Source organism: Vipera berus (assembly GCF_964194415.1).
Source record: "Vipera berus genome assembly, chromosome: 2".
Lineage (NCBI taxonomy): Eukaryota > Metazoa > Chordata > Lepidosauria > Squamata > Viperidae > Vipera > Vipera berus.
In genome coordinates this window covers 182,563,060-182,571,993 of record NC_138203.1, presented here as the reverse complement: position 1 = coordinate 182,571,993, position 8,934 = coordinate 182,563,060, and positions in this window count along the sequence as shown.

Genomic DNA, 8,934 nt, shown 5'->3' with positions numbered 1-8,934 from the left:
AATGTAAAAGAATAGAGTATCCTCCCCGATTTTCATGATGTCTACACAATACTTATATATTTAATTAGGTTTTAATTATTCCTTCTAAGTTACTACTGTTATCAATAGTTTTGCTTCCTTCTTATATGAAGGACCCAACCCCATTTCTCTTTCAATTCTGTGATATTAAGATCAGTTTAGAGTGTTGAATACTATTTTCAGCTACAATAAAAAGTAAAGGTAAAGGTTCCCCCGCACATGCATGCTAGTCGTTCCTGACTCTAGGGGCCGGTGCTCATCTCTGTTTCAAAGAAGAGCCAGCGCTTGTCCAAGGACGTCTCTGTGGTCATGTGGCCCGGCATTACTAGACGCCAAAGGCGCATGGAACACTGTTACCTTCCCACCGTAGTGGTCCCTATTTTTCTACTTGCATTTTTACGTGCTTTCGAACTGCTAGGTTGGCAGAAGCTGGGACGAGTAACAGGCACTCACTCTGTTACGTGGCACTCGGGATTCGACCCGCCAAACTGCCGACCTTCTGATCGACAAGCTCAGTGTCCTAACCCACTGAGCCACCGTGTCAGCTACAATATCCTTTAGCAATTTTTTATTATACAGTTTCCACACCCATTCTCTAAATCAATTAATGTTAAAAACAGTAAGCCAAGACTGAAGTGTCAGACCATTCAAATATCACTACAGATGCTAGTTAAAGTTAAAACTGAAACTACTGACCTAGTGAATGAAATTAGATACTAATGAAACCTTCATTTACTTCTTCCTAATGAGCCTAAAGAGAATATGTAAATTCCCACAATTCAGGAAAATAATTAATGAATAAGGGCAGATAAAGTGGTGGCCGAGGTTTGCTATCATCTGGATTAATCATGAATAAATGAAATCAATAACTTGGAGGGAATTATGTTTTTACAGAAAGTTAAATCTCTATCCTGGAGGGAGGATACAGACTATTATTTTAAAGCTGTAATCCTGAATGGGGTATGAAAATAAATAGTGTGACAGAGGTAGCAACAAGGAGGGCAGTTTTCTAAACTATAGGATGCAAAATGCTTCTCCCATGGTTGAACAGCCCCTGTATTTCTAAAGTTGCCTAAAGCGTTGCTAATGGACTTAGGTTTATAATAACTCAATGAAGAATTCCTCAGCCTCTCAATATTTTAAATCTGAAGTAGATCCCTCCACAGATCAAGTTCTAGAGATATGCGGCTTAGTGGAGCAAAAAGGAGCACAAGAACTGAAAATTCTTAAGAAATATCTTTCTCACTACATATCCTACAGGTTTTAAGTTAAATAATTATTCCATACTAATTCCATATTCTTCAAACTTTTCCTAACTTTTCCTATTGACCATATATTAAAATGAGTTAAGTTCCTCCGTGGTTCAGTTTTACCAAATCTTTGCTTGCCTAAACTAGAACCACCATCATAGGTGAACATGACCCTAGGCCAGGGGTAGGCAACCTTGGCTCTTTTATGACTCGTGGACTTCGACTCCCAGAATTCCTGAGCCAGCCTTTCTGGCTCAGGAATTCTGGGAGTTGAAGTCCACGAGTTATTAAAAGAGCCAAGGTTGCCTACTCCTGCCCTAGGCCTAGGCCTAATAGAATAATGATTAAGCTTCCACTCTACACTTTCCTTTCTTTGGATGGTGAAGTACTTAAAAGTTTCTAGGCTTATAATTCCGTATTAATTTTTCTGAGTAAAATATACAAAGTATATTCTCCTAACATTGCAGAAAATGACCAGGACTGGCAAATACCACAAAGCAACTTTCTACAGAAATACTAGTATTTGAGTACATGGGATCAGCATTGCAATCCCGCACATGCTTGTTTCCAAATCCCATATCTTAATAAGATATATTATTCATGCATTCTATTATCCGATCATTTTCAACAGAACTAGGTTTGGGTTCTGGCATTACAATATAATGAGCACTGCTGGCTCTAATATGTAAGTGCAAGTGCCTAATAAAAAACTCTTTAGAACAGACCTTGATATATGTCCAAGCAGTGATTCAGTTTTCGAATATCACTCAAATTTATGTAGCACATTTAGTGTAATCTAAGCACAGACTAATTTCTAAAGACACAATGAGAAAATGTTCTCACTGCAAAATCCAAATTGCCACATGTTATTTTCATAGACCTTCCTTTCATTAAAAAAAATAATCCTAGGCTTACTTTACAAGGCAGAATTATATCATAGGGCAATAACCTTTGTAGATAGAGCAAAGTGGAATTAAAGTAAGAAAAGGCTGAAGGACATAATAAGCATGATGGATCAACCCAGGAGAAATCATTGTTTAATGTTATCTGGGACACTTACTGCCCCATCTCTACAAGAGAAGTATCCTCAACTTAAATGGTATTATCTATTCTCATCACATTCATGGAACTATAAGCCAAATAGCCCTCATCCCATTTCCTGCCAGAAATAACCCTAACGTGAGCTTTTTCATCTCCCCCAATCGCCATTGCAAAATGTTGGGGAAACTGCAAATCAAGACTTGGACTTCAGACCCGCTTTTTAAGAGTAAATCTGATGAATCCCGGCTGACTTTAAAAAAAAACAACCAACAACGCCAACGCTCCGGTCTTTTCGGGTCCGCATCAATCTTAGCTTTCTCCCAACTTCCAGCTTTTGGTGAAACTTCCTAAGTCCAGCTTCTCTTGCGCGTCAAGCCGCCCCCCCCTTTCCCCCCCTACCATTAATGAGGATTTTAATCCTGAAAGCTCCCTCTGAAGGGAAGCGAAGAGCGAGCGCCCTTCCCGCTGGGAGCGGGGGGGGGGGGAGGGAAGGAGGCGAACCTCCCCAGCCCGTTTTCTTTCCCCTCCCTCGCCCTCGAATCCCCGGTTTCCAAGCCAACCTGCCGGCCGGGCCTTTCTGGAGAAAAGCCAAGCAAGCGGCTCCCCCGAAAAGTTTCCCTTCCGCTCGCTCGCTCCCTCCGCAACCCCCCTCAACCGACGGCCGCGGAGAGAACGAGCAGGAAGGAGGAGGACAAAAGCCCCCGTAGGGAAGGAAGCCCGGGGAATTTGGGAAGGGCCTACTTGGGAGGTGGAAGTCGCACCGTCCAGGCCGGCGGTGAGAGCCGCGGGAGGAGGGAGTAGCCTCCACCGCGTTATTAGGGGAACGAAACGTGCCTCCTCTTTTCGAGAGGGGAGGTCGAGGCTAAGCAGGCGGCCTACAGCCCCGGCAGCAGTAAGCCCCGGCAGAGCTCCGGCCGGGATGGCCGGCCTGCTCCCCGGGCCGCCTCCCACACCCCTCGGGTGGCCCTCCTGTGGGCGCCGCCGAGACGGGAAGGAAAAGGGGTGCTGGCCATTTCAGGGGAGGGGAGAGAAAGGAGGGCGAAGGAGCAGCAGCAAGCGGTTGGCCTCTCCCAAGGCTGAAAATGGGCGCCGGGAGCAGCTGCTCCCGCCGGGATAAGGCTCTCCTCGCCTTGGGCAGAGGACCGGGCAGTTTGGAGGACTGTTTCGGGAAGAAGGGAAAAAGTTTAAAGACCCAGCATAATGGGGGAGGAGGGTCCCTGCCTTTGGAGGAGGGGGGACAAGACCGGGCGGGCTCCGCGCTGCAGCGGCGGGGACGCCGAGCCAGGCGGCCTTTCGGGAGGGGGGGAGGGAGGGGGCCCGGAGCTCTCACCTGTGCAAAAGAAGGGGAGGGAGGGAGGGAAGATCTGGCTCAACGGAGGGGCTCTGCTCCCCTCGCCCTCCGAGCAGCGCTAGCAGCAGCCATTCATTGTCAGCCTAGGCAAGCTCAGCGGAGAGCAGCGCGCTCGATCGAGCCGGGGGAGCGCAGCGCGCCGCCAAGCCGAGCCTCCGGCCCTCTCTGCTCCCGAAGGCCTGGCTAGTGGAGCTCCGAACCAGCTGCTGACTCGCTCGTTTGCCCCGCTCCGGCCGTCGGCGTCTTAACTTTTCTCTCGAAACGGGGGCGGGATGGTTTGCTTTGGGAACTCGCCAGCTAGGCCGGCCCGGTTTAGTTATCGAGACTTGGGAACAAGTTTCCGTGCCCGGAGGGAGGGGAGATAGGAGAGCGCCTAGGACAGGGGTAGGCAACCTCGGCTCTTTTATGACTCATGGACTTCAACTCCCAGAATTCCTGAGCCAGCGTAGCTGGCTCAGGAATTCTGGGAGTTGAAGTCCATGAGTCATAAAAGAGCCGAGGTTGCCTACCCCTGGCCTAGGAAGAAAAAAAAAGTCCCAATCTGAAGGATCTGCAACTATGGAATATCAGAGCACTTCAGGAAAGGCTGTGTAAACGACCTCCCAAGTTTTCCCTAAGATGTTCCTGTGTTATCTATTGGATGTTGAATCCTTCCTCCCCAATAAAGGAACAAAAGGTTTTCCCCTCCCCCAGAACTAATTCTCGACTAAAGATGGTACAGTAGCCAGACAATACAGAAGTTTCATATAAACGTGGCTAAATCACCCAATTTCTCTTGAGTAAAATTAAAACAGCTGCCCTTTACAAACCCATTACCTGGTACTAAAGGTTGCAGAAGTCAGAGGTGGAAAGTGATGATAGCTTAGGCTTTTTTTAAATTAAAACTGGGCAACAAATATTCAGAATGCTGAGCAACCTCAAAACTTGGATGTACTGCCTTCAACTCCAGGCCCACATATCTACAAATGCTAAATTTACTCAGAAATTGTAGATTAGTATGCTGAATCTATTTTGATTGGAAATACAAATTTCTGATTTCAAGGGAGTATATTACTAAGCAAGAAGATAAAGCATTAGAATATTCTAGACAAGTGTTTGTAGAATGAGGGAAGAAAAACTCATTATTTCTTTAACTGAAGTTGCAATTTAGCTTTCCCACTAGTTTCAGTGAAAAGTTAAGCCCATATCTGAATTGTTAATTCTTTTTGAGTTCTGATGCTCTCTAGAGAGTCCTCAACTTACAGCCATTTGTTAAGTCACTGTTGAAGTTACAACGGCATTGAAAAAAGTGACTTCTGTTTTTCATATTTACAACCCTTGCAGCATCCCTGTGGTCATATGATCAAAAGTCAGACACTGGGCAACTGGCTTATATTTATGAAGGTTGCAGTCTCCTGGTATCATGTGATCACCTATTGTGACCTCTGTGTGAGGCCAGAGGACCAGGCTGAGGTGAACAAAATAGTTCCCCTTTTTTTTTTACAGAAGGAGGTCAAGGCTACCAAGCAACCTAGCCCGAGCAGCACTGGTGCAGAGCTCTGGCCGGCCGGCCTGACAAGCAGTCAATAGAGAAGCCAGGTTCATTTAACAACCATGTCACCAACAACAACTACAGTGATTCACTTAACAGCTGTAGCAAGAAATGTCATAACATGGGGCAAAACTCATTTAACAATTGTCTTAGCAATGGAAATTTTGGGCTCAATTGTGGTCATAAGTTGAGGACTACCTGTAATTGTGCTGTATATTTTGCACCAGTTATAAAAACCTACATATATAAGGGTCTGAATGAGGAAAACAGAAAAGCTAATAAAATATGTCTAACATTTTTAGACATATATAAAAAAGGGTTGTTTGCAGATTCTGACTGCAGTTTGTTCTGTTCTGAACTCTACAAATTAAAGATTGGTGGTTAACATCTTCAAATTTGTATTTTGCCATTCTAGTCTAAACCACATTTGAATGAAATTGAGAATCTCATTTGAAAATAAGTTGTCATGAGATTAAACTCATCTATTGGTACACCCTCCTATCTTGCCTTAACTAAATTTTATTTTTATTTTTATTTTAATCCCATTTATATCCCGCCCTTCTCCGAAGACTCAGGGCGGCTTACAATTTAAGCACAAACCAATGTGCTTAGCAATAGCCTTCATTCTATGTATATGCCTGCTTATTAGGGCTTTTGGGCCCCCCCAAGCGGCATGTGGATTATGGGGTCAAAAACCTTTCCTTGCTAAATGTTAGAGCATCGTGAATGTTGATTAAGTTATATGAGGAGTAACAATATTATTTAAGTCCAAAAGCAAGCAAACTTTATGAAATATTAGGGTTTTCCTAATCTATATATTTAAAGTTATGTACATAATACTTTAGTTTTCAATTTCAATTTTTAAATTTTATCTATTCTAGGCTTGTAGCCAAAAAATGGAGAAGGGCAATGATAACTTCAGGGGCCATCTGTTAATAGCTGGATTCACATATTGCACTAAACCCAAACTAAAAAAAGTATGTTTAGTCTAGTATATTAAAAACTCGACCAGAATGATGTCACTAAAGTTGCCAAAACAGAATTTATTTGTCTGATTCTGTGCTTTAAAAGGAGCTTAAACTTCAGAACTTTCTTAACATGCAGCTGAATATTATCTTCTGTTAACAAAGCAGTAACTAAAACAATGCCTTGACCTTAGCTTGAAATCCAAAATGTTCATTACATTCTTAATGCATGGAGCTCTTTAGATAGAGGCAGTAAACATAAAATAAATAAAATAACACAACATAATTGTTTAAGTTCCGATATGTTTAATAAAAGAGGAATTCTACCAGATACAGCTTTTTCAGCTCTTTGAAAAATTCCATACTACCATATTCTGTTTTTCAGAAATCAGGAATTTCTGCTGCTATTCAGCCTAATTTAATCCATTTAATTTATTTTTGCACACTTTGAAATTATTTAAAATTAATAATAAATGACTTGATTATCCACAGCTATCTAATCTAAATGGCATTTATTTTGCTGTAAGGCCAAAATTCTTGTGGTCCAGTAAGTGAATACATGCTTATTTGAAATACTGCCCACCATAAGGCAGTAATACTTTTAGATCTCCTAAATGCAGTTAGTGAATTTATTCACCATTATGTTAAATCATAATGTGATCTGTCTGGTTTTAGCCTAATATGTGAACCAAGAACTGTGTAGTGACCTGGACATGGCTCTGAGAAAATGTAAATACAGACACAATTTGGCCTTGTTGAATTGCTATCTTTTACTAAGGCTGGTGAAAGTTGAGGGACATGAATCATCAATTTCTGTATTAAATACTAAACTCTTAATAGCTGATGATTTGTGCACTATTGTATTCATATAAGAAAATATAATTTTTTCAATGTGAAGCTAAAAGATTTAAAAGAAAGATGGTGGTTATCAAAAAATTCAGGCTTTATAAAATATGTTACTTTATAAAAGTGGGTACTTCTCTTTTTTAGTTTCATGGTAAGACACATACCTCCCTAAGCCATGTTTTACATCTATTAACCAAATATTCTTTATGAACTTAAGTGGCCAAATAGGTTCTATTGATAGGCCAGAGAGAGGTTCTTCCTATATAAGGGTATGAAGAATAATTCTTTAATCAGTGTACTGTTTTCATCTTGGTATTTTAGCTGATGGACACTTTGTGTATCTTTAAGATTTTAATTTTTTGTTATGCTTTTGAGTCATGCTTTTAAGTCTGCTGGGACAAATTTATTTTTGTCAGTATTAAAATATTGGTCACTTTTTTCACTTTGGATTTATGTGTTACTTCTCAAATGATGGAGTTGTACAAAACCAAAACATAATTTCAGTTCATCCATTTCAAAATATTAATGTGCCTTGATCCTTTTAAAACAGTGATGAGAATAGTTTTCTCTATTTTGAAAAATTTCAGCTTTATTTAAGTAAGAATCTTAATAGTGAAAGGAGTCCCAAACTTTCTAAAATTGCAAAAACATTCTTCTTAATTTCTTTGTATCCTCTCCTCTGGTAATGAAACATTTCTATAACATATGCAGTGCGGCATACCTGGAATAACAATCATGTCCATATTCATGCATACAGCTTCTTCTCTAGATGTTGAAATGAATACATGAATATTTGAGGGTGGGAAGAATGGAATGAGGCTAAGTAATGTATCTCTGCTCTTTTGCATTACATGTGGAAAGCCTGTGCAAATATATTGCATAAAGAAGTATTACATTAATTACATAGAAGTATATTGTCAAATACCTTTTAGGCAAAGTTCCCATTCATGGGATCTTTTTATGCACATTTCAGGAGATCAGAAGTCTAAATCATTCGCCTATAATTTTGAGCCACTGATTTCTATCAGAGCATTGGCTTTTATTGCCTGAGGGACATTCCGTGAATTTTGTGGTGCTTTTCTTGTTCACCTGCCTCCCACCTCACCTGTGTATATGATATGGCTGCAGGGTGTAAGAAATTGTGAATTTGTAATTGCTGAAAAAGATGTTTGTGTGGTCTACATGCATTTGGGAAACCTGCAATTTTACAGTAATTAAGTCAGAATTATGAAAGCTCATTTATGTTTACTATGTTTGCAGATATTCTTATGTTTTAGTGCACACAGCTTATGTAATCATTGTGCTGAGTTTATCCCATGCACTGAGCTATCAATCACACTGGGTTGCACAACATGCTAAACTATAATATTGTTGGGTAGTTTATGGTTCGGAATGTTGTGTGAATACAGCCTATTAAAATGTTATCTTCTCTGTGTTCAAGAGAAAAATCTATTTTGAATATTGCCTGTTTTCTAGGAGTAGATATATAACACGTTAAGCCATAAATCACGAGCTACAAAAAACAACATTTAGGATCACACAATATGCTACAGAAATGGCAAGGGTTATTTTGGCTTAGTGTGATTCATGAATCCAACCACTAAATTACAAAAGTGGTCCCATCTAGCTCAGTGTTATTTGTGTTCACACGATATACTTACCTATAATCATGTTTTATTCAGTTTTATGGATTTATAAAACATGTTAAACCACAGATAAGTCATAACTTTATCAAATATTTTATGCTGAAAACTATTTGTCTAGTTTATGGCATGATGTGTTGCACACACACAGTCAATGACTGGCTGAATTCTGAGGATGAAACTTGTTTCTTTTTCATGCAAAGCATGTTCAGTTGCTAGTCTAGTATTGGTTAGCTCCAGCAAATCTCATGTTAAAAGGTAAAGATAAAGGTTCCCCCGCACATGCATG